Source organism: Oncorhynchus mykiss, chromosome 15 (genome assembly GCF_013265735.2).
Source record: "Oncorhynchus mykiss isolate Arlee chromosome 15, USDA_OmykA_1.1, whole genome shotgun sequence".
Classification (NCBI taxonomy): domain Eukaryota; kingdom Metazoa; phylum Chordata; class Actinopteri; order Salmoniformes; family Salmonidae; genus Oncorhynchus; species Oncorhynchus mykiss.
In genome coordinates this window covers 26,865,725-26,891,715 of record NC_048579.1, presented here as the reverse complement: position 1 = coordinate 26,891,715, position 25,991 = coordinate 26,865,725, and the positions used below count along the sequence as shown (strand labels likewise).

General features: G+C 42.5%; 1 protein-coding gene across 3 annotated transcripts in view; it reads right to left on the bottom strand.

Annotated features, from left to right (window-relative positions):
- The window catches only part of LOC110489896 (transmembrane protein 108), a 58,530-nt gene that overhangs the window by 26,933 nt on the left and 5,606 nt on the right, over positions 1-25,991 (bottom strand). The window contains exon 1 of one of the 3 annotated variants that reach the window (XM_021562864.2): positions 8,388-8,554. The exons of the other annotated variants lie outside the window; for them this stretch is intronic. The gene's annotated coding sequence lies outside the window, so the exon portion shown is untranslated. Of the gene's footprint in view, positions 1-8,387; positions 8,555-25,991 lie in introns of those variants that run through there. 3 annotated transcript variants of the gene reach the window in all.

The following is a 25,991-nucleotide window of genomic DNA, read 5'->3' as shown; positions in this document are numbered from 1 at the left end:
TCCCATGGGGGCAGAGGGTGGCGCGCTAAAAAATAAACAACATCCACAAAAAAGCGGTCTGCTTCAGTCGAGATGAAAAAGTACAATTATAAACTGGGTGGTTTGAGCCCTGAATGCATTCCACGGGTATGACAAAACATGTATTTTTACTGCTCTAATTACATTGGTAACCAGTTTATAATAGCAATAAGGCACCTTGGGGGTTTGTAGTATATTGGCCATATTCCACACCTCCTCGGGCCTTATTGCTTAAGTATATGTTGTCTGCAAAACGCTCTCAGAATGATATAGCTAGAGAGAATCACTCGATTTGGGGAACTTGCTGTGCTTATTGTGAGGTATTTTGCTCTCTTTTGCTTTATTCCCCCCACTGTTCATGCTGCATCTGTCGATTCATGATGAAGGGAATAAGAATTATGTTGATAATCTAATTGACTTAATTTCTCCCATCCAAGTGAAAGATGAAGTTCCAGAGAGAAGAAAAGAGGAGAGAAATAATTCAAATCTCCAGACAAATAACTCAAGGAACCAGAAGACGGATGCTTCCAACAGCTCTCAACCTTTAACAAACGCATCAACGTGCGATTAGAACAGATGGTGTTTCCTCTTGTCCCTTGTGTAAAGATTTCTGAAGCAAAGGGCAAACGTTTCAGCTCTAGTCTAGTTCAAGATGAGCCCCCTTACACCCAGATTGTCTAATCGTTAAAGTTCATAGCGTTGGCTGGGTCTGCCAGACAGACATGTCAGAAAATTGATTATTTGACTAGGTCGCTCAATGAGACCTTAGTAGGAGATAACGAGCAAGCATGTAACCATTTACCCTTGATCTATCCAACGCCTGGCCGTCCAGTGTCCGCAGCTACTCAGCTGTGACAACTGCTTGATTGGCACTTTGAATATCCTTTATGCAACAACCCAGCGGTTTGGTGTAGGTGTTGTACTTCGTATGCAACGGTTGGTTGACTGTTAGAGGTGTTGAGCTTGAGCTAGAGTTGACATTTGAGGCTTGGTTAGCTGCATAAGCCCGGTAGTTTCTATGCTATGTTCCTCAAGCTTGGTTCTTAGCTAGTGGGGGGCTGTGGGTGACGGAGTATCTGCAGTGGGACTGCTTCCACTTACAAACCTACTGTGAGAGGTTTGATAGCGCTTCACCATGATCTGATCTTATAGCGGTAAACATGGTTTAAAGTTGCCGTCTCCCATCTCCCCTTGGTCTTCTCTCCTTTAGAACTCCTACTTTCATCCGTACGACCGCCTTCTTTCTTGCTCTCTCTATCTCGCTCTCTATCTTCCATAGACAAGATTGATGACTCCATGTCCTAACTCTCTGTTGTATTGACTTCGGAAACGACTTGTATTGACGCTCAGAAACGATCTTTAGCTGACATGTACAGCAGCAATGCTTAAAAAAGAATCATACTAGGACATGCACCACTTCTGGGACTTTAACATCACAGCACCAAACATCACAGAAAAATCCTCTTTGAAATGTGCAGTTCATTCTTCATAACTGTCTGGCGATACCAAATCATGGAATCACAAGGATGTCCTAAAGAGGAACTATATGTCAGCCTCTGGTCAGACTCCTGAACTTCTTCACACATTTTATTATAATGTATTATCTGCTATTTGACTTGTTTAGGGGAATGTATATATAAACAATATAAAAAAACGGAAATATCACATTTACATAAGTATTCAGACCATTTACTCAGTACGTTGTTGAAGCACCATTGGCAGCGATTACAGCCTCAAGTCTTCTTGGGTATGACTAGGGCTGTTGCGGTGACCGTGTTACCGCCACACCGGCGGTCACGAGTCATGAAGGCAGTCAAATTCCATGTGACCGTTTAGTCACGGTAATTAGGCTCTGATGCTGCTGATGGTCATTAGTAGCCTGCAAAATGCCTGGTACTCAGCACTCTATTGTCCCTCTAATCACTCTGACATCAATGCAAATTGTTTTAGAAAATCTTATCAAGCACTTCATGAGAGCCCATGAGCTCATTTTGCACAATATTTAAATAGGCTATGCAATTGCGCGAGAAAACAGAGTTTTTATTTATTTATTTTTATTTCACCTTTATTTAACCAGGTAGGCAAGTTGAGAACAAGTTCTCATTTACAATTGCGACCTGGCCAAGATAAAGCAAAGCAGTTCGACACATACAACGACACAGAGTTACACATGGAGTAAAACAAACATACAGTCAATAATACAGTATAAACAAGTCTATATACGATGTGAGCAAATGAGGTGAGATAAGGGAGGTAAAGGCAAAAAAGGCCATGGTGGCAAAGTAAATACAATATAGCAAGTAAAACACTGGAATGGTAGATTTGCAATGGAAGAATGTGCAAAGTAGAAATAAAAATAATGGGGTGCAAAGGAGCAAAATAAATAAATTAATTAAATACAGTAGGGAAAGAGGTAGTTGTTTGGGCTAAATTATAGGTGGGCTATGTACAGGTGCAGTAATCTGTGAGCTGCTCTGACAGTTGGTGCTTAAAGCTAGTGAGGGAGATAAGTGTTTCCAGTTTCAGAGATTTTTGTAGTTCGTTCCAGTCATTGGCAGAGTGATGGCCTCTACTAAAAATAGGAGGATCAGCTTTCTATAGGCTAGGCCTACTATATTTATTTCTCAACTTTCCTAATATTAAGCACATTGTTATATATATTTACAACAGGAGTATAGCGTACCTGGCTGGCATGAAAATAAACCATGGTGAAAAGCGTCTTCACTAGTTAAGTGCAGAGATGAAATTTTGTACCGCTGACCCTGTTTTGATACAGGTCCATTCTACATCTAAACAAATTTCACACATTTAGTATTTTTTTTAACCTTTATTTAACTAGGCAAGTCAATTAAGAACAAATTCTTATTTTCAATGACGGCATGGAACAGTGGGTTAACTGCCTGTTCAGGGGCAGAACGACAGACTTGTACCATGTCAGCTCGGGGGTTTGAACTTGCAACCTTCCGGTTACTAGTCCAACGCTCTAACTACTAGGCTACCCTGCCGCCCCATATATGTAAAGACAAGATCAAGAATAGTCTGATGGGTGACAATATTAGCCTATCACTTGTGAATTATATATTATCATGTAGCCTAGCCCATAGGCCTATATGTTTTGATAAGGTTTGCATCACAACTAAAGTAACTAACTTCTTAAAATGAAGCACATTAATCCGCTTTACAAGAGGTGTAGAACCTAACTGGCATATAAGCAGCGAGTGAATTTCAAGTTTGGGGATGATCATTTCCACTTTAAAAATGCACCTTTATAATAAAAGCATTACATGCATAATTGCATTTGCAGTCACTTTTGATAATGGTGTTTTCCGCTAATGGAACATTGGCACTTATAGCCTACTGCCATGTGTGCATTGCTGCGCTTATAATGGGAAGAAATAGCCTAATAGTTTATCAACATTTTAAGCTAAACGTTCTGATCTGTTGCATCAGCCACATTGCACACATGGTAGTAGGCTATCTATTGCATCCTACAACTGTCCCAGACTATGTTTGGAATATTTATTTCTCACACAGAATAGGTTGACCATTGTACTATGGGGGATAGTAGATTGACATAGGCTAGTGCTTTTGCTGTTCCTTAGGCCTACTCATTTTGTTGGCTGACGAGAAGTAAATGTGGACAATTATTCCAATATCTTCAATATGCACCTCGGAATTGAATAAGAACAAGCACAGTTGCGTCCCTGATGTGCCTGTCTTCACTTGTAGCCTGTGAGAAGTGAAGGTGATGGAGCGCGCACAACGGCCACTGGCCGAAAAAGGCATGGATTTTTTAGGGTGCATTAAGGCCACACAAAGGGGATGCCGCTGAGAAATTCTAGGCATTATCAAGTGCTTGTCAAATTGTGAATGAGTGACTGATGCAAAGCAAAGCTCAAGCCTTTCATTAGAGTCACATCATGCAGCCTTACAATGTATTAAAAATCTAATCATATAGCCCAACATTTGTAGAACAACTAAAGTTACATTAACAACTCTAAATTAAGCATATATGAATACCTATTTCTTTGTTAACCGCTCAACACAGAATATTTGTATTTCTTTTATTTCACCTTTATTTAACCAGGTAGGCTAGTTGAGAACAAGTTCTCATTTACAACTGCGACCTGGCCAAGATAAAGCATAGCAGATGGATCAAGTTGTAGAAACATCTCAAGCATGATCAATGGAAACAGGATGCATGAGCTAAATTTTGAGTCTCATAGCAAAGGGTCGGAATACTGGTAAAGAAGGTATTTCAGTTTTTGTATTGTAAATAAATTAGCAAAAAATTCTAAAAACCTATTTTCGCTTTGTCTTAACGGGGTATTGTGTATAGATTGATGAGGAAATATTTGGATTTTATCCATTCTAGAATAAGGCTGTAACGTAACAAAATGTGGAAAAAGTCAAGCGGTCTGAATACTGTCTGAATGCAGTGTATGTGTATGTGCATGTGTGTGTGTGCGTGTGTGTGTGTGTGTGTGTCAACGAATGAGACTTCCTGTAAGACCAGAGACAGAGCGGTGTCCTCGAATGATCTGACAGTCAATGTGCGGTGGGCCCGACACCTGTCACTCCTCCCTGTCTCCGTCTGCAGCTGTGTGTGACAGCTAACCCCGTTGGTGTCTGTCTCTCTGCACCGTCTGACAGGTTCTGAGAACTAGCACTTGCGGGGTAAACTAATCTCCAACTGCAAGGGAACATTACTGAAGGTCCACACCACAGAGAAGCATGCAGGAGGCTAGGAACTTATTTACTGTCTTCAAGGTTTTAGCACAGAACTCAATGCAGCATGGAATAAGTTTAGCACAATAATAAGGAATGTATTACTGGTAAAGGGTGCTGGCTCATTCAAATTTCACTTGAAAGCAGACAGGTGGTTGAAAGACAACACAATTTATGTTAAACAAATGCTCTGCACTCTTAGAAAAAAGGGTTCCAAAAGGGTTCTTTAACTGTCCCCATAGGAGGACCCTTTTTTGGTTCCAGGTAGAATCCTTTTTGGTTCCAGTCAGAACCCTTTTGGGTTCCATGTAGAACCCTATGTAGAAGGGGTTCTACATGGAACTCAAAATGGTTCTACCTGGAACCAAAAACAATGATATCTGGAACCAAAAAGGGTTCTCCTATGGGGACAGCCAAAGAATCCTTTAAGGTTCTAGATAGCACCTTTTTTTCTAAGAGTGTGGAGGTCGTATTAATGAGGGAATTAAAAACTCTCTTATCCAGCTGTGTTAGATTCAGTTGAGCTCACATAGTTCAATACCGTGGGGACAGACAGTGGTAAGTCAGAGAGCACCATGGGAGGGACAATGTCCTGACCAATGAGACCTCACTGTCCAGCCCTTCCTCAACTCTGATTGGTCGGACAACCCGGTGCGGGATATTTTTTGCCCCAGAGACACAGCAGTATCAGATGAGTCTCCTCACCAGTGATGTCAAATGGAGACAAACAACCCAGCGTCCCATGGCCCACGCTGTAGCATGACAAAGCAGCAGCGGCTGGCGCCACAACGCCAGGGGACCTGTCAACGACTATCTATCCTTCAACATCCCAGTGGGCATTGCAGTTACCCGGTGAGCCCTCCCCTGGCACCTCTTGCCCTGACACACTGTGGTGCACACTGTTATACACAGCCTGACACAGCCAGCTGTGATGGATGGGGAGAGGTAGTACAAGGAAAAACAATGCTTTTCCCTGACAAAACCAAATGAGAAGTGACACTCGAGGACCGTAATACTGGCAGTTGAGAGCATGTAATTGAGTCGGAAGGTTTGTCAAGGTGTTTGTCAATTGGATGTTTTTATGATCCTATGAGGTACCCATGGTAACCGTGGTCCTATTGCTCATCAATGAAGGAGAGGTGAGTCATGTGTGTAGAGGATAGCAAAGTGTAGTGGTTAGGGGAGTTGGCCTTGTATCCAGACACATTCAAGTTTCAGACACATTGAGAATTCCTCTAAGATTGGGAGGACAGTGGAAGTATCCTGCTGCTTGTCTAAATGATTCATGCAATGATAAAGTATAATGCATTAACATTAACGCAATTTTAGTGGCCCTTAGGGTATCTATCTGCATGAGAGATTAATAATGTAATGGTGTAATATGCTATAAGGGCTGTATTCTACTGCTATTAATCTCCCGTGGGCAGATTATGCGTGTAGGCCAAGAGAATCTGCCAGACTTAATGCGATGGGTGAGATCCAACCAACATTAGTTCCGGTTTTGGGGTTATTTGGACGTATCAGGATTGGGGGAAGGCCACGCTTAAACTACACTATACATACAAAAGTATGTGGACACGCCTTCAATTGAGTGGATTTGGCTATTTCAGTCACATCCGTGGCTGACAGGTGTATAAAATTGAGCACACCGCCATACAATCTCCATAGACAAACGTTGGCAGTAGAATGGCCTTACTGAAGAGCTCAGTGAATTTCAGCGTGGCATCGTCAAAGGATGAGACCTTTCCAACAAGCCAGTTTGTCAAATTTCTGCCCTGCTAGAGCTGCCCTGGTCAACTGTAAGTGCTGTTATTGTGAAGTGGAAAAGTCTAGGAGCATCAACGGCTCAGCCGCAAAGGCACCACAATCTCACAGAACGGGATGGCCGAGTGCTGAAGTACGCAGCGTAGCACATTAAAAACTCACTACCGAGTTCCAAACTGCCTCTGTAAGCAACGTCAGCACAATAACTGTTTGTCAGAAGCTTCATGAAATGGGTTTCCATGGCCAAGCAGCCGCACACCTGACTAAGATCACCATCTGCAAAGCCAAGCGTCGGCTGGAGTGGTATAAAGCTCGCCGCCATTTGACTCTGGAGCAGTAAAAATGCGTTCTCTGAAGTGATGAATCACGCATCACCATCTGGCAGTCCGACGGATTAATCTGGGTTTGGCAGAATGCAGGAGAACGCAACCTGCACGAATGCATTGTGCTAACTGTAAAGTTTGGTGGAGGAGGAATAATGGTCTGGGGCTATTTTTCATGGTTCGATCTAGGCCCCTTAGTTACAATGAATGGAATTCTTAACGCTACAGCATACAATGACATTCTAGAGGATTCTGTGCTTCTAACTTTGTGGCAACAGTTTGGGGAAGGCCCTTTACAGTTTCAGCATGACAATGCTCCCGTGCACAAAGCAAGGTCCATACAGAAATGGTTTGTCGAGAAACAGTGTGGAAGAACTTGACTAGCCTGCACAGAGCCCTAATCACAACCTCATCGAACACCTTTGGGATGAATTGGAATGCCGACTGCGAGCCAGGCCTATTCACCCAACATCAGTGCCCGACCTCACTAATGCTCTTGTGGTTGAATGGAAGCAAGTGCCCGCGGCAATGTTCCAACATTAGTGGAAAGCCTTCCCAGAAGAGTGGAGGCTTTTATAGCAGCGAAGGGGGGGGAGAAACTCCATATTAATGCCCAGGATTTTGAAATGAGATGTTCAATGATACTTTTGGTCATGCAGTGTTATTTGGCTGAGAGTTTCTTTTTGCGAGGGTGGTGACTTAGTTTTTGCTGGAACTCTCCATTTTTAACACGTATGAACACAGAAGTTCATCACGCAGCTGACCAAATTAGGTGATATTTTACTTCTGGGTTAACATAGATTATGCAGCCATAGAACTGAAGCATGCTACTTGGGTTGCGTTTGATGTTTCTCCATAAAAAGTCTAATACACACCAACAGAGTGAACATAATAACACCAACATACTTAATTGCTCAGATAAACAGATGACAGACAACATGTCACCATGTTCATTTCAACATGGGGATGGGTTTTGACATACACATGCCAAATATTTACCACAAAGTGGGTGACTCAAAACCAGTCTCATGGACTAATGCTCTCTTTCACAAGGCATCAGGAGTGACACAGCACACACACACCATACAGACTAGGCTCAGATAAACGCCCCTGTAAAGACATACAGCATGAGGCAACAGCATTTGTTATTAAAGCTCATGTGAATTATTAGTATGAGTCAAACACATGGTATCCAAGATGGTTGGAAGAACAAGCAATGATGACCAACTATGGTATTTGTACTTTACGGAGAGATTTGATCTGGATTTAATCTCTATTCTTTCTCCATGTTTGAAACTATGACCCACTCCAATGCTATGTCCGGTACAAGACCTTCTTGAAAGCCCAAGTATTTCCATGAGGGTGCCTCAGCAAGCCTGTCTGTGGAGATAACCAAAATAACCTGCATTGTGTGGGAAATAACAACTCTCCAATGTGTCTACACTTCCTTCTTTAAAATCTGTCTGGCACACACAGATACACACAAAAAGTAACGAAGAAATGCAGGAACGACAAGTCCAGGAAGTTCCATACTCTACACACACAACATTTTACCTCTTGACGCAGACTGCGCTTGTCATGGTGACAATGGCAGGAACGCAGAGTAGTGGGCGGTGGGGGGGATTTCCTTGACTGTCGAAACACGAATCAGGGACTTTAAAGACACAGCTGTGAGATGAGCGGGAGAACAGGCATCCGCCGGGAGAGCGTCCAAGAGCGTCTAAGAAGGAGAGATGCTGCATTGTTCTCTCCCCCTCTCCTTCTACTCCAACCCCCGCTATTAGTGAGGCGGATTAACTCCAAGAAAGAGGCTGGCCATGGAAGCATGTCTGTCTTCGGCGCTCACGCACACAAACACACACACATGCAAACAGACACTCACCCACACCCATAGGGAAGCACAACACTCCAAACATGTGCACAATCAGCCACTGTAAGCTTGGTTAATTACACAATGATTATGACATGACAGTCAAAGGCAGATGCTAGACAGTCTGCGTATGAGAACACAAGGATTGTAATGACTGAGGATCCCTTACTCATGGCTGCAGTGTCATTGTCTGGTTGCTGGTTGCACTGTGTTCTATTTACATCCTACTGGTCCTTCATCCTTCGGATTCTTCCCATACAGTGGATTGGGTCTGAGTTGGAGTGGTTTGGCTGACCGAGGGTGTTCATGATTGACACCCACTGAGAGTAATTCACCAGAGCTGGAAGTGGCAGAACTAAAATTCTTATACCCTGCAGCCTTATCCACTGCCTGGGTACTACTAGGCTAGAGATGACCTTTCCCCACAGCCACTGAAGGAGATCCATGATTAAAGCAGTTGCAATTTGTGGAGAACCCTGGCTGTACTAGTTTATGAAAAAGGAGTGGGAGCAGGGCATCCTAGGCCAGCATGGAGCTAGTGAATGAGCCATTCCCTGTGGGTATGGAGAGGTGTTTGTTTACCTGACCTGACAGACAGACAGAAAGACAGACAGCAGATATGAGGGCATATAGGGTGTGGACTCTGTCTAGGCAGATTGGTTATTATAGGAGATGTGATTCTGCTGGGAGTTCAGACCAGTAGAATAGGTGTCGGATGGGCTCAGTTCAGACATATTAGGTGCTATAACCCAGCCCAGAGAGCAATCTAAGGGTGGAACACGATTATTGGATAAGCAGCTAATAAACATCCATACAGGCACTGCTCAATCAGAGCATGCCTAGCAGTGATTGGCCTCATCTGACTGGCAGTGCCTGAAGCAACACAAAGGGTCTGCCATGCACTTTACAAATTCATTACGCCCTTTAGAGCGCATCAGCACAGATAACTTGGCTGGATCGGAAGAGGAGATTGCACTTCCTATCAATTGATTTGAAGATCATATCTAAACCTCATTGTCCTACATCTCTCTGGTGTCTGGCCATGTTAAAGTGAGCGTGACTCCATGCTGTTCGGGAGTTTATTCAAGGTTTATTTGCACCCCTGGATAGTTTACTGTTTGTTAGTTCCATTATCTATGGGTTTCTGTTGAGTGCTTTGAAAACGTTGAAAGCTCCGCCATCACGGAAACATTGATTTCAAAGTTGAGGATTTACCAAGACATTGTCCAGCAAGCATCATCGTGTTTAGCTAGCAATGGGCAAACACGCCAATAACTTCAGGTGACGTACTTTGAAGTAAATGGTCTTAACAAAGCAATAAGGCCATGATGAACCCTAAAAACCCCTTTCCTTTCATTCCTCCCAGCCAGGCTTCTATCTGAGGATTGAATTCAGGCTTTAATGGTGATGGTATCATCGCCATTACTGTAGAGAAGGGCTCTCCAACCCTGTTCCTGGAGAGCTACCTTCCTCTAGGTTTTCACTCCAGCTCCAGTTGTAACTTACCTGATTCATGTCATCAACCCAGCTAATTGTTAGAATCAGGTGGGCTAGATTAGGCTTGGGTGAAAACCTATAGGACGGTAGCCCTACTGTAGAGTAATAACAGCAAAGCACGTTGAGGGCCTGCTAATTAAAAGTACTTAAAGAAAATGACTCAAATAAAAATGAAAGTACCCCAAAAAACTACTTAAGTAGTACTTTAAAGTACGGTTGAAGTCGGAAGTTTACATACACCTTAGCCAAATACATTTAAAAACTTTTTACAAATTCCTGACATTTAATCTTAGTAAAAATTCTGTGTTTTAGGTCAGTTATGATCACCACTTTATTTTAAGAATGTGAAATGTCAAAATAATAGTAGAGAGAATGACTTTTCAGCTTTTATTTCTTTCATCACATTCCCAGTGAGTCAGAAGTTTACATACACTCAATAAATTGGGTGAATTTTGCCCCATTCCTCCTGACAGAGCTGGTGTAACTGAGTCTGGTTTGTAGGCCTCCTTGCTCGCACACGCTTTTTCAGTTCGACCCACAAATGTTCTATAGGATTGAGGTCAGGGCTTTGTGATGGCCACTCCACTACCTTGATGTTGTTGTCTTTAAGCGATTTTGCCACAACTTTGGCAGTATGCTTGGGGTCATTGACCACTTGGAAGACCCATTTGCGACCAAGCTTTAACTTCCTGACTGATGTCTTGAGATGTTGCTTCAATTTATCCACAATTGTCCATCCACATAATTTTCCATCCTCATGATGCCATCTATTTTGTGAAGTGCACCAGTCCCTCCTGCAGCAAAGCATCCCCACAACACGATGCTGTCATCCCCGTGCTTCACAGTTGGGATGGTGTTCTTAGGCTTCAAGCCTCCCCTTTTTCATCCAAACATAACATTATGGCCAAACAGTTCTATTTTTGTTTCATCAGACCAGAGGACATTTCTCCAAAAAGTATGATCTTTGTCCCCATGTGCAGTTGCAAACCGTAGTCTGGCTTTTTTATGGCGGTTTTGGAGCAGTGGCTTCTTCCTTGCTGAGCGGCCTTTCAGGTTATGTCGATATAGGACTAGTTTTACTGTGGATATAGATACTTTTGTACTTGTGTCCTCCAACATCTTCACAAGGTCCTTTGCTGCTGTTCTGGGATTGATTTGCACTTTTCGCACCAAAGTACGTTCATCTCTAGGAGACCGAACGCGTCTCCTTCCTGAGCGGTATGACGGCTGTGTGGTCCCATGGTATTTATACTTGCGTACTATTGTTTGTACAGATGAACGTGGTACCTTCAGGCATTTGGAAATTGCTCCCAAGGATAAACCAGACTTGTGGAGGTCTACAGTTATTTTTCTGAGGTCTTGGCTGATTTCTTTTGATTTTCCCATGATGTCAAGCAAAGAGGCACTGAGTTTGAAGGTAGGCCTTGAAATACATCCACAGGTACACCTCCAATTGAATCAAATTATGCCAATTAGCCTATCAGAAGCTTCTGAAGTCATGACACCATTTTCGGGAATTTTCCAAGCTGTTTAAAGACACAGTCAACTTAGTGTATGTAATCTTCTAACCCACTGGAATAGTGATACAGTGAATAATAAGTGAAATAATCTGTCTGTAAACAATTGTTGGAAAAAGTACTTGTGTCATGCACAAAGTAGATGTCCTAACCAACTTGCCAAAACTATAGTTTAACAAGAAATGTGTGGACTGGTGTATGTAAACTTCCGACTTCAACTGTACTTATGTGAGAGTGGATTCTCATCCCTCACTAGCATGAAAACGAAATACAGGCACAGACTTTGTGGAAAATGATTTAGGAATGAGACTCTCTCCAATACAACCCAACACTGCAGAGTTATGTGGATCCTTTCAAGCACACCCTTCTCATTAACCTGTTGTGAGTTATTCACAACTTTTGATGAACAAATAAGGTTTTATATGTAAGATGGCTAAATAAAGAGCAAAATTATTGATTATTATTATATTATTATTTGTGCCCTGGTCCTATATGAGCTCTTTGTCACTTCCCATGAGCCGGGTTGTGACAAAAACTCACACTCATTCTTATGTTCAATAAATATATCGTATGTTTGTGTAGCAGGCTTACAATTATAGCAACAAAAAAAACATTTGCGAGTACACTGACCCTGGTGCTAGAGGGGGTACACAGCTGGAGGTTGAATGTTTCAAGGGGTACGGGACTATAAAAAATTTGGAAACCACTGCTCTACACTATTTTGTCACATAAACTGAAATCAGGCGAACTATGAGTTTTAGCAAACAGCAAAGGGCGGAGCGATTTCTGCATAGTGCAATTTCAAGGAGCTTTCGCATGTATTACTGTCAAATTCGCGGCATCAATCAACTGCCTCACGTAGATGCTTATCTGGGAAATAATGAAGTAATCAATGCGACCACTCAGCACACTAATGACCAAACGCTAGCCTGCTCGACCGGGACAAGTTGTTTCTGCCGGCACCGACGCAGTGAGTGTGTGTGTGTGTGTCTGTGTTTGGAGTGATTTCAAGGCGGAAAACGACCCCCAACAGATGTTTAATTACCAAAAGACGACGAGAGCTACGGTTGGCCTGTACGTGTCATCAGTCACGGCTGAATAAATGAATAGGTAAACAGAGGAGGAGGTACCTAGCATAGCAGGCCCCCAGCATGGTTTGTATAGTGGATGGAAGGACCAGCGGCTCAGAAATAACATGAAAGATCACAAACCCACACAGTCAGAACTGTTTATTAATATGGATGAAGGCAGCGCACGGTCCAGCGCTAGGCTGGAGGCGAAGCTTGCTTGAAGTGTATTATTCTCAGTCTTTTTGCTTATGTGCAGTGGCAACATTGCTTTGGTGGAAGGTGATGGTTTTTTTTCTGCTCTACTTGGAAGACAGACCTGTCGGCTGAGAGAAGATTTGAACAAATTACGATTGTGCCCCACCAATGAAAGTTCACTTACATCCCGTCTTGATATTCACTGTGTTAATAAAACACGTTATAGGGTGAATTTCCTCCTCTACACAGTTGTGTTGGTGAATGGGCTCCCGAGTGGGGCAGCGGTCTAAGGCACTGCGTCTCAGTGTAAGAGGTGTCACTGCAGTCGCTAGTTTGAATCCAGGCTGCATCACATCCGTACGTGATTAGGAGTCGCATAGGGCGACAGCATTGTCCGGGTTTGGCCGTCAACGTAAATAAGAATTTGTTCTGAACTGACTTGCCTTGTTAAATAGTAAAAAAATGGTAAGCCCCCAACACTTGAGAGAGATCCATTGTGTGCACTAGAAATTGTCCTGAGCTGTGATGGATCTTGGTTGAGTAAGGTAAGGAGACAAAACGCACCCAGCGAGAGACCGTGCGTGCTAGACAAAATGAATGTCAATGGCATTCCAGCGTCAGTTTATGGCTGTGGTAGTTAAATGTCAAACGCTTGGCCCAGGGGAGAGTTTGCAGACAAAGAGCAAGAAACTCGCAGGTGTCTCTTTGCTCTCTCTCTTGTTCCTTTATCACGCTCTCCTGTGAAGTGCTGCGCGCGGGACAACGAGGCAGTATGATCAGCAGGATCTATTATTAGCGAAAGAGTGAAAAATGAAGTGAATGGAGCAGGGGAGGATGGAGGAGTGGAAGACTGGAGGAGTGGAGCCAAGCCTCCTCAACGACATTATTTTAAGAGCTGCTGTGGTGACAGTTTCCTGAGGGGATGACTGCAGCACCGTGGACAACAGAGCAGTGTGTGTGTGTGTGTGTGTGTGTGTGTGTGTGTGTGTAAGGAAGAAGGAGCTAACACCATAACACCAGTAGTTTAAAAGTAGCGTCACAGACAGTACATGTTCTATACACAAACACACAGAGAATAAATCATCAACGTTTCTGAGGCATGTCTGACTTGTAGTGCACTGCAATGAACTGCAGTGATTTTACTGGCACAAACAGTCTGCACCACAACCACTTGTCCAATTTAGGTGCACCTTCAGATGAACCTGAAATGCTTCCATCTCTGGCTCAAAGACGCGGCTAAAGAAGACGGACTGTCCAGCAGGCAGGCAGCAGCTACAGTAGGGCCATTTCATTTGGCTCAGGGCTGTCATCCAGAACAGAGTCTATCTTCCATAGAGTCGGAACACTTAGCTAGGAAATCTGGGAGAGAACACAGAACATATGGGCGATGGAAACAAGTCCAGAATCATATCCATAACTCATGTGTCGTAACCCCCCCTCTCCCTCTCAGCCATAACATAAAAGCCAGCAGCCAGGAAGGCAGACACAGCGAAGGACAGCTTACTAAGCAGACATATCCCAATGGCTGCCCAGTTGTTCTTTCTGCCAATGAGTTACGGTGTAGTTTGTGTGACTGGGAGTAGCTGTGTTTGTGTGACTGGGAGTAGCTGTGTTTGTGTGACTGGGAGTAGCTGTGTTTGTGTGACTGGGAGTTTGTTTCATGTGTTACTATGTTTATTATCTGGATGCCCCCTCCTGTGTTGTTTCCAAGCTGTGTCCACTCCAGAGACCTCCCAAGATCCATTGAATCCACTGTCTCCATGGTGATGGACACACACACACACACACACACACACACACACACACTCTCTCTAGACAATATCCCAGTGTGTCGTTTTGCAGTGTCTGTGTTTTTCCCTACTCTGTTGAGGCTTTATTCATTATTGTCAGCAGCTCTGTATATGGAAATTAATTGTGGGGCTGACGCCTCTCTCCATCTTATTCAATATTAATGCCGCCTCAGATTACCAGACGGCTCTACTCCAACCCCCAGGGAGTTGGGATCTCTTTAGAGCAGAGAGCAGAAAGAGAGAGAGCGAGAGAAAGAACCATATAAAGTACTCTCTAATTGACAAAGACAAGTGCCAAAAATCTCTATTTGAATAGACATACAGTACCAGTCAAAAGTTTGGGCACACCTAATCATTCCAGGGTTTTTCTTTATTTTCTACATTGTAGAATAATAGTGAAGACATCAAAACTATGAAACAACACTTATGGAATCATGTGGTAACCCCCCCCCCCAAAAAAAAATACTATATTTGAGATTCTTCAAAGTAGCCACCCTTTGCCTCCATGACAGCTTTGCACACTCTTGGCCTTCTCTCAACCAGCTTCATGGGGTAGTTGCCTGGAATGCATTTCAATTAAGACGTGTGCCTTGTTAAAAGTTAATTTGTGGAATTTCTTTCCTTCTTAATGCATTTGAGACAATCAGTTGTGCTGTGACAAGGTAGTGGTGGTATACAGAAGATAGTATTTTACCAAATAGGGCTAAGTCCATATTATGGACAGCTCAAATAAGCAAAGAGAAATGACAGCCCATCATTACTTTAAGAGATGAAGGTCAGTCAATTCTGAAAAATGTAAAAAACTTTAAAGGTTTCTTCAAGTGCAGTCGCAAAAGCCATCAAACGCTGTGATGAAACTGGCTCTCATGAGGACCGCCACAGGAAAGGAAGCCCAGAGTTACCTCTGCTGCAGAGGATAAGTTAATTAAAGTTAACTGCACCACAGATTGAAGCCCAAATAAATGCTTCACAGAGTTCAAGTAACAGACACATCTCAAAATCAACTGTTCAGAGGAGACTGTGTGAGATTCAGGCCTTCATGAATTGCTGCAAAGAAACCACTACTAACTACTTCCAACTGCCGTGTATTTGTGAGATGCAGAGTAGTCCGCATGTGTGGTTCCCACCATAAAGCACGGAGGAGGAGGTGTGATGGTGTGGGGGTGCTTTGCTGGTTACACTGTCTGTGATTTATTTATAATTCAAGGCACATTTAACCAGCATGGCTCCCACAGCATTCTGCAGCGATACGTCATCCCATCTGGTTTGCGCTTAGTGGGACTATCATTTTTTTTTCAACAGGACAATGACCCAACACACCTCCAGACTGTGTAAGGGCTATTTGACCAAGGAGAGTGATGGAATGCTGCATCAGATGACCTGGCCTCCACAATCACCCGACTTCAACCCAATTGAGATGGTTTGGGATGAGTTGGACCGCAGAGTGAAGGAAAAGCAGCCAACAAGTGCTCAGCATGTGGGAACTTCAAGACTGTTGGAAAAGCATTCCAGGTGAAGCTGGTTGATTGACTGCCGAGAGTGTGCAAAACTGTCATCAAGGCAAAGGGTGGCTACTTTGAAGAATATAAAATCTAAAATATATTTTGATTTGTTTACCACTTTTTTGGTTACTACATGATTCCACATGTGTTATTTCATAGTATTGATGTCTTCACTATTATTCTACAATGTAGAAAATAGTAAAAATAAAGAAAAAACCTGGAATGAATAGGTGTGTCCAAACCTTTGACTAGTACTGTGCTTGCGAAGGTGGCTAATTCAGGGATTTTGGTGAAATGTCAGCTACTTTTTAATTAACTAGGCAAGTCAGTTTAGAACAAATTCTTATTTTACAATGACAGCCTACCCCTGCCAAACCCTCCCCTAACCCAGTTGTACGCCGTACTATGGGACTCCCGATCACAGGCCGGTTGTAATACAGCCCGGGATCGAATCATGGTCTGTAGTGTCTCCACTAGCATTGAGATGCAGTGCCTTAGATCACTACGCCACTCGGGAGCCCGAGTGATACATTGAGAGCAATAACATGAGGAGAACAGTTAATAATCCATACTATTAAAACAGGATAGACTCTGGGTTTCCAAACAAACTCATCTCTAAACCGGGATACTCTTCTAAAACCAGCCTTCTGAAGACCCTCATCCCTCTCAATCTGTCTCTCCTGAAGAGCTTTTTGCTCAGGCCATTCCTGCAGGCACTCTCAGTGCCCTTCATCCTCTGCTATCGTCTAATTTCCCTTAGGTGACCCTAGCTAGCTAACATCAGCCTGCTCCTTCTGAGCCAATTAATCAGATGGCTGCTCAATCATGAAATGAGCCACGTGTAGTAGAGAAAGGACGAGCAGCATATTCAGTGCCTTGCGAAAGTATTCGGCCCCCTTGAACTTTGATGGATGGATGGATGATGGATGGAGCCAAATACAGGACCATTCTGGAAGAAAACCTGATGGAGTCTGCAAAAGACCTGAGACTGGGACGGAGATTTGTCTTCCAACAAGACAATGATCCAAAACATAAAGCAAAATCTACAATGGAATGGTTCAAAAATAAACATATCCAGGTGTTAGAATGGCCAAGTCAAAGTCCAGACCTGAATCCAATCGAGAATCTGTGGAAAGAACTGAAAACTGCTGTTCACAAATGCTCTCCATCCAACCTCACTGAGCTCGAGCTGTTTTGCAAGGAGGAATGGGAAAAATTTCAGTCTCTCGATGTGCAAAACTGATAGAGACATACCCCAAGCGAATTACAGCTGTAATCGCAGCAAAAGGTGGCGCTACAAAGTATTAACTTAAGGGGGCTGAATAATTTTGCATGCCCAATTTTTCAGTTTTTGATTTGTTAAAAAAGTTTGAAATATCCAATAAATGTCGTTCCACTTCATGATTGTGTCCCACTTGTTGTTGATTCTTCACAAAAAAATACAGTTTTATATCTTTATGTTTGAAGCCTGAAATGTGGCAAAAGGTCGCAATGTTCAAGGGGGCCGAATACTTTCGCAAGGCACTGTACTTACTGTCAGAAGAAAAGGAATGTTTTATGAACCAAGCAACGACGAGAAGAGAAATGGCTACCATTATCCATTGTATCCTATAGACAGCCAGGCTATCATCACTTTAGCCCAGGGAACTCTCAGTTAACCCACAATAGCAAAACCGGCAACCGTCTAAAACGCCAAAGCTGGGTTGGGGAGGAAGGATGAAATCTGGGATTTGTGGAAGGACACTGCTAAGGGTAAAGATGGAAGAGAGGGGCATCTCCCCAACCGATTAGCAGGCGACAGTGACATGGGAGCACATTAATCAGTAGGCACCCTGGGCTGGCTCCTCAGCATATGGTGCATGGTTTAATCTTTAGCCCGTCTCTGATGAGCCCGGCCTGCATGGGCACCGCTGTTATGGCTTGAGTTTTGCTGTCGAAAGGAGCTAAATGTTCTGAAGTAAAGCGGAGAAAAGAGAAATGTTGTTCCTTTTGTATATCGGCCACAGTATTTCAGGCTCACTAGAAAGGAAACAGAAGTGCCCATTTAACCCTTTTAAAACTTCAGATTGAAAGCCACTTTAGAAAGGTGATGAGGGCATTAATTGCACTGCTTGTCAACAGGGGTCACAACCTGTCCACCATTAGTGGGTCTGTCGGAGTAATCCTCCTGCTTGAGCCCAGTCCAGCCTCAATAAATCGGGAGGGCGACACCTGCCAGCATGTTCCCCTTCATCACATGACCCTGGGTGACCATCCTGGGCCAGAGCACAGGGGTAGGATTGGCATGTGTCCCCCTTCACCTCTCCACCCACCAGGCCCTCTTTATAATCATATTAGTCCTATTCATCTGTACCACATTAAAAGGTCAGATCGATCCTGAACACGAGCCCTCGCTGTGCCTTCACTCACAAATGCCTCCAAATGTCTTTCCGTTTCACTTTTCACACTTAGGCAGCCATTATTGACCATTACTGACCATGAGAAGCTGTCTCAGAGGTAACATGGTAAACGTAAATCCGGGACACTCACATTAATACGATATGTTACGTTTAGTATGGTTATATAAAACAGATGGTTACTTAAGGCAAAAACATTGGTCGAGGTGGATGGGTGGTCGTATAACACGAAAGTCTAGCAACCCAAAGGCTGCAAGTTCTAATCTCATCACGGACAATTTTAGCTAATTAGCAACTTTTCAACTACTTACTACTTACTTTTTTAGCTACTTTGCAACTACTTATCATGTTAGCTAACCCTTCCCCTAGCCTTAACCCTTAAGCCTAACCCTAACCCCTAGCCTAGCTAACGTTAGCCAGCTATAATAATACGAAATGCTCTGAGACCAGGTTGACTTCAAAGCTTGGTATCAACTCTTCAAGCTGAGTAGTGAATCTATGGTTTAAAAAAGTCTAGAGTTTCTCAGGGCAAACATGCAACACCTGTCAAACTAACAATGAACTGGGTGACAAAGACTGAGCTGGTGAAAAATTCAGACAACTGGGGGATAAAGTCTAGTGTTAAGCCCAGCCTTATGACTTCCTTGTACAAAGGGTACCAGAGATTTGTGCACCCCTTAACCCTGAGGGGATTTAGCAATATGGCATGGAATGCCGAATTCCGATAACCAAATTGGACTCAAAATGTGTCCACGTGATCTGCAAAAACAACTCTCTCTACGATCATTGAAAAAGACAGCAGAAAGAAGGGCCATGACTATTTCAGGACAATCTTAAAACTGGCTAAATAATTACCTCAATTGAAACAATAACAAAGTGGTCACCTCACTTGTTTCGGTAAAAATCTGAGGGATGGGCCTGGAGAAATGCAACCACTCTCAAACTCATAGACAGAGCTATTGATGCAAGGAATCACCATCCATCATGTCGAAATTATAGTTTTAACTACACATTGTTTGTTTACATTTACATTGTTTGCAAACAGTGGAGTAAAAAAAGCTTATATGTTGAGTTCTGATGTGGTACGACTGTTGAAATAAGCTCCTGGGGCATTCAAAAGTTATATTCTTCAAGAATCAATGGGTATACAGTGCATTCGGCAAGTATTCAGACCCATTCGACTTTTCCCACATGTTGTTACGTTACAGCCTTATTCTAAAACGGACTAAAGTTTTCCTAATTGTTTATGAACTAAAACTGGCCCATGAGGCACAAGGACCCAAACCAGTAACTCATTTAGCAGAACCATACACCAAATCTGCAATACTACTGGCATATGTTTGGCTTTACACTCAGATTGCAATTTCATAACAAACGTTTTGCAAAACACAACACACAATTCTCTACCTTTGGCGCCTACCTTCACAACTAAAATATCTTGTGAGCAAATGAAAAGCAACACTGTTTAATAACAAGCTAAACTCAATGACCAATTAATCACTTTCACATGTGCAAACACTAATCGTGTAAATGTTCACTTTGCAATCAAACCTTTGGTCTGGATAAAAAGGCCACAGGTGAATACTCCTGTGTTTGGAGAACAATGGAAGCAAACTTGGCAGAAAAAGGTGGAGGAAGAACAAGAACAAGATCAAGAACAAGGAGAGTAATCTCTGATGAAATTCAGGCAACTGTGGTCAACCATGGTTTGACCTTGAGAGAGCCTGGGCAGAGAGTGCAGCCCAATCTGAACCATGGTTTGACCTTGAGAGAGCCTGGGCAGAGAGTGCAGCCCAATCTGAGCCACTTCACCATAGCATCCGGATGTTCCAAAATGAGAAAAGGTACAACTGAAGTCGGAAGATTACATACACCTTAGCCAAATACATTTAAACTCAGTTTTTCACAATTCCTGACATTTAATCCTAGGATCACCACTTTATTTTAAGAATGTGAAATTTCAGAATAATAGTAGAGTGACTTATTTAAACTTTAATTTCCTTAATCACATTCCCAGTGAGTCAGAAGTTTACATACACTCAATTAGTATTTGGTAGCATTGCCTTTAAATTGTTTAACTTGGGTCAAATGTTTTGGGTAGCCTTCCACAAGCTTCCCACAATACGTTGGGTGAATTTTGGCCCATTCCTCCTGACCGAGCTGGTGTAACTGAGTCAGGTTTGTAGGCCTCCTTGCTCGCACACACCTTTTCTGTTCTGCCCACACATTTTCTATAGGATTGAGGTCAATGCTTTGTGATGGCCACTCCAATACCTTGATATATCCAATATATATATATATAGCCTCAATATATCCACATAATTTTCCATCCTCATGGTGCCATCTATTTTGTGAAGTGCACCAGTCCCTCCTGCAGCAAAGCACCCCCACAACATGATGCTGCCACCCCGTGCTTCACGGTTGGGATAGTGTTCTTCGGCTTGCAAGCGTCCCCCATTTTCCTCCAAACATAACAATGGTCATAATGACCAAACAGTTCTATTTTTGTTTCATGAGACCAGAGTACATTTCTCCAAAAAGTATGATCTTTGTCCCCATGTGCAGTTGCAAACCGTAGTCTGGCTTCTTCCTTGCTGAGAGGCCTTTCTGGTTATGTCAATATAGGACTCGTTTTACTGTGGATATAGATACTTTTGTACCTGTTTCCTCCAGCATCTTCACAAGGTCCTTTGCTGTTGTTCTGTGATTGATTTGCACTTTTCGCACCAAAGTACGTTCATCTCTAGGAGACAGAACATGAGTCCTTCCTGAGCGTTATGACAGCCGGATGGTCCCATGCTGTTTATACTTGCATAGTATTGTTTGTTCAGATTAACGTGGTACCGTCAGGCATTTGGAAATTGCTCCCAAGGATAAACCAAACTTGTGGTCTACAAAATGTTTTTCTGAGGTCTTGGCTGATTTCTTTTGATTTCCCCATGATGTCAAGCAAAGAGGCACTGAGTTTGAAGGTAGGCCTTGAAATATATCCACAGGTACACCTTCAATTGACTAAAATTATGTCAATTAGCCTATCAGAAGCTTCTGAAGCCATGACGACATTTTCTGGAATTTTCCAAGCTGTTTAAAGGCACAGTCTTTTTTGTATGTAAACTTCTGAGCCACTGGAATTGTGATACAGTGAATTATCAGTGAAATAATCTGTCTGTAAACAATTGTTGGAAAAATGACTTGTGTCATGCACAAAGTAGATGTCCTAACCAAAACTATAGTTTGTTAACAAGAAATTTGAAGTGGTTGAAAAACAAGTTTTAATGACTCCAATCTAAGTGTATGTAAACTTCCGACTTCAACTGTATGTACTCCATACATTGAACCTCTCTACTACTTTTACTACTTGACAGTAGAACAACATAAAGCACAGTAAAGACCGTAGATTCCAATACACACTGTAAGGGGAAACAAAGTAAATGTTTAATGTACTATACTGTATGTATGAAATTGGGAGCAAAACTACTTTGTAACATGTTCATCTTGTATACTGTATTACTGTAGTGTTTACTGAACTACTGCTATTTTGTGTTTGTAGAACTGAAAGACGACCCCCACTTGGTGGTAGAACGTGTCTGTTCACAGATGAACAGGAGGCTGTCATTGGGCAAATGGTAGTTTAAAATAATGCCATAAGACTGTGGGGAAATCCAACAACAGGCTATTGAAAACTATGCCATATTCCATGACATCAGAGTGAACTTATCAACCATAGCCCGCATCCTTAAAAACCATCTCCAGGATGAAGCAAATCTACAGAGTCCCATTTGAAAGGAATTTTCAAAGAGTGAAGGTACGAATATGTGCACGTACGTAATGTACTAACTAGTATTACACTCTGAAACATTAGACTCATTGTTGCCAGTGAACTCTACTATACAGCAATTATAGTATTTACTGTCATTTCAGAGAATCATGGAGTTGGATACAAGTCCCATCCCCCAGGAACTCATACTCATAGATTCAATTTAGCGAAGACAAGGAGAGGAAGGAGCATCATTGGTCAACGCGCTATCATTGAGGTACATGGCCAGCGTGGGGTAAATGTCACTATACAGTGCCTTGCGAAAGTATTTGGCCCCCTTGAACTTTGCGACCTTTTGCCACATTTCAGGCTTCAAACATAAAGATATAAAACTGTATTTTTTTGTGAAGAATCAACAACAAGTGGGACACAATCATGAAGTGGAACGACATTTATTGGATATTTCAAACTTTTTTAACAAATCAAAAACTGAAAAATTGGGCGTGCAAAATTATTCAGCCCCCTTAAGTTAATACTTTGTAGCGCCACCTTTTGCTGCGATTACAGCTGTAAGTCGCTTGGGGTATGTCTCTATCAGTTTTGCACATCGAGAGACTGACATTTTTTCCCATTCCTCTTTGCAAAACAGCTCGAGCTCAGTGAGGTTGGATGGAGAGCATTTGTGAACAGCAGTTTTCAGTTCTTTCCACAGATTCTCGATTGGATTCAGGTCTGGATTTTGACTTGGCCATTCTAACACCTGGATATGTTTATTTTTGAACCATTCCATTGTAGATTTTGCTTTATGTTTTGGATCATTGTCTTGTTGGAAGACAAATCTCCGTCCCAGTCTCAGGTCTTTTGCAGACTCCATCAGGTTTTCTTCCAGAATGGTCCTGTATTTGGCTCCATCCATCTTCCCATCAATTTTAACCATCTTCCCTGTCCCTGCTGAAGAAAAGCAGGCCCAAACCATGATGCTGCCACCACCATGTTTGACAGTGGGGATGGTGTGTTCAGCTGTGTTGCTTTTACGCCAAACATAAAGTTTTGCATTGTTGCCAAAAAGTTCAATTTTGGTTTCATCTGACCAGAGCACCTTCTTCCACATGTTTGGTGTGTCTCCCAGGTGGCTTGTGGCAAACTTTAAACGACACTTTTTATGGATATCTTTAAGAAATGGCTTTCTTCTTGCCACTCTTCCATAAAGGCCAGATTTGTGCAATATACGACTGATTGTTGTCCTATGGACAGAGTCTCCCACCTCAGCTGTAGATCTCTGCAGTTCATCCAGAGTGATCATGGGCCTCTTGGCTGCATCTCTGATCAGTCTTCTCCTTGTATGAGCTGAAAGTTTAGAGGGACGGCGAGGTCTTGGTAGATTTGCAGTGGTCTGATACTCCTTCCATTTCAATATTATCGCTTGCACAGTGCTCCTTGGGATGTTTAAAGCTTGGGAAATATTTTTGTATCCAAATCCGGCTTTAAACTTCTTCACAACAGTATCTCAGACCTGCCTGGTGTGTTCCTTGTTCTTCATGATGCTCTCTGCGCTTTTAACGGACCTCTGAGACTATCACAGTGCAGGTGCATTTATACGGAGACTTGATTACACACAGGTGGATTGTATTTATCATCATTAGTCATTTAGGTCAACATTGGATCATTCAGAGATCCTCACTGAACTTCTGGAGAGAGTTTGCTGCACTGAAAGTAAAGGGGCTGAAAATTTTGCACGCCCAATTATTCAGTTTTTGATTTGTTAAAAAAGTTTGAAATATCCAATAAATGTCGTTCCACTTCATGATTGTGTCCCACTTGTTGTTGATTCTTCACAAAAAAATACAGTTTTATATCTTTATGTTTGAAGCCTGAAATGTGGCAAAAGGTCGCAAAGTTCAAGGGGGCCGAATACTTTTGCAAGGCACTGTATGTGCAGCTATGAGCCACAATGGGGTCCTCCACCGCCATGCCACCCTTGGACCATATAACACTGCCCACCTCCTTAATTTCCTGAACATCTTAAATTACAATCTTTTTCAGCCAGAGCAGAGAGGGCCAGGTGATCCTGAACAGCAAATGCATGTTCTAATTTGGGACAACGTGAGTTTCCATCGGGCTGCTCAGGTCCGCAACAGGTTCCATGACCATCCCAGGTTTACAATTCTCTATCTCCCACCCATATTCCACATTTCTCAACCCCATTGAAGAGTAGTTTTCAGCATGGCGGAGGAAGGTGTATGATCGCAAACTCCATGAACGTATGGCCCTTCTCCAGGCAATGGAGGAGGCCTGTGGTGACATTCCAGCAGAGTCCTGTCAAGGATGGATGAGTCATGCCAGAAGCTATTTTCCAAACTGTCTGGCCAAGGAGAATATCGCCTGTGATGTTGATGAAAATCTGTGGCCGGACCAAAACAACAGACATGACTGATTTTGCAGTGGTGTAAAACAATTAAGTAAAAATACTTTAAAGTACTACTTAAGTAGTTTATTTGGGAATCTGTACATTACCATTTAATATTTCTCACAACTTTTATTTCCTAAAGAAAGTAATGTACTCAAGTAGTATTTTAGTGGGTGTCTTTCACTTTTACTTGAGTCATTTTCTATTAAGGTATCTTTACTTTTACTCAAGTATGACAATTGGGTCCTTTTTCCAACACTGATTTTGTTTTTTCGCAATGGAGTATTTTGACAGTTTCTTTATCTATTCCGTACAATTGATCTAACGTACAGTAGTTATTTTGCATATGCTAAATATATTTACTGTATGTTTGCTGTTTGACATGTACTGAGTCAGGTTGAAATATAAAACAAACATTTTTGCGTTCCTTGTTTGAGTACACACAAACAATATACAGTATAACAACAATCTTAGTCTTTACACTGAAACAGGTTTTGAGTATGTCACAGTGTGATCTCGTTCATCACTAAGTTAGATTCATTTGATGTGTGTGTCTCATTTGTATGCAGGGAGGACATGATTTTGATTGCTGTGTTTCATTTTGCAAGATGTCTTTGGGGCTTGTGGAAATTGGCTAAATGTTGTGTGTTTAGAGTTGAGTACCTGAGATGTAGTTCCAGCAAACGTGTGTTAACAATTGTGAAAAACTAAATTGTTTTTTTACCCTCAACAATCTACACACAATACCCCATAATGAAAAAGCTCAAATTTAGAAATGTTTGCAAATGTATTAAAAAACAGAAATATCACATTTACATCAGTACTCAGACCCTTAGTACTTTGTTGAAGCACCTTTGTGATTACAGCCTCGTGTCTTCTTGGGTATGATGCTATAAGCTTGGCACACCTGCAGTTTCTCCCATTATTTTCTGCAGATCCTCTCAAGCTCTGTCAGGTTGGATGCGGAGCACTCTGGCTGGGCCACTCAAGGAAATTCAGAGACTTGTCCCGAAGCCACTAGTGCATTGTCTTGGCTGTGTGCTTAAGGTCGTTGTCCTGTTGGAAGGGGAACCTTCACCCCAGTCTGAGGTCCTGATCGATCTGGAGCAGGTTTTCATCAAGGATCTCTCTGTACTTTGCTCCATTCATCTTTGCCT